This window comes from Bombina bombina, chromosome 2, assembly GCF_027579735.1.
Source record: "Bombina bombina isolate aBomBom1 chromosome 2, aBomBom1.pri, whole genome shotgun sequence".
In the NCBI taxonomy this organism is placed as follows: Eukaryota; Metazoa; Chordata; class Amphibia; order Anura; family Bombinatoridae; genus Bombina; species Bombina bombina.
In genome coordinates this window covers 799,479,199-799,480,213 of record NC_069500.1, presented here as the reverse complement: position 1 = coordinate 799,480,213, position 1,015 = coordinate 799,479,199, and positions in this window count along the sequence as shown.

Genomic DNA, 1,015 nt, shown 5'->3' with positions numbered 1-1,015 from the left:
ACAATACCTTCTCTCTTCACCTCAGCTTATCAACTTCTCACACAGTGCAGGCCTCAATAGAAAATGCAGAGTTAAAGTGAGCTCCAGTGCAGCAATACACTACCGGGGACACATCAGGTGAGCCAATGATTAGAGACAAATGTGTGTAGCCACCTATCTGCAACTAGCATCCTGCAGAGAATTGCTGGTCCTAAGCTTACCTAGGTATGCTTTTCAACAAAGGATACCATGACAGATAATATAAGTAATTTGAAAAGTATTTTAAAATGACTTGTTTTATCTGAATCTTGAAAGTTTTAATTTTGACTCTTGTGTCACTTTAAAACGACAGGCAGTATCACTGGCAAATGCAAGCAAGGACTGAGGCTGAGACAGACAGAGCAGGGTCGGCTCCAGAACGAATGAAATGGGGGGGGGGATTATTTTTTCACGAGGGAGCACGTATTTACAAAGCATGTATGAGAGTCAAATTAAGAGCAGACCTACATATTCTGTAGGAAAGTATAGCTTCTGGCTGGCTTATCCCCCACTATTAAAGGGACACCGAACCCATTTTTTTTCTTTCATGATTCATAGATAGAGCATGCAATTTTAAGCAACTTTCTAATTTACACCTTTTATCAAATTTTCTTCGTTCTCTTGCTATCTTTATTTGAAAAAGAAGGCAGCTAAGCTTTTTTTGGTTCAGCCTCTGGACAGCACTTTTTTATTGGTGGATGAATTTATCCACCAATCAGCAAGAACAACCCAGGTTGTTCACCAAAATGGGCCGGCATCTAAACTTACATTCTTGCATTTCAAATAAAGATACCAAGAGAATGAAGAAAATTTGATAATAGGAGTAAATTAGAAAGTTGCTTAAAATGTAATGATCTATCTGAATCACGGAAGAAAAAATGTGGGTTCAGTGCCCCTTTAACATCTGGAGAATATGTGCTAAATCACTAGGTAAAAGAATGAAGCCTAAATCATATGCAATGCATTAAACAGAGCCATTAAACTTGAGACCCCCAGT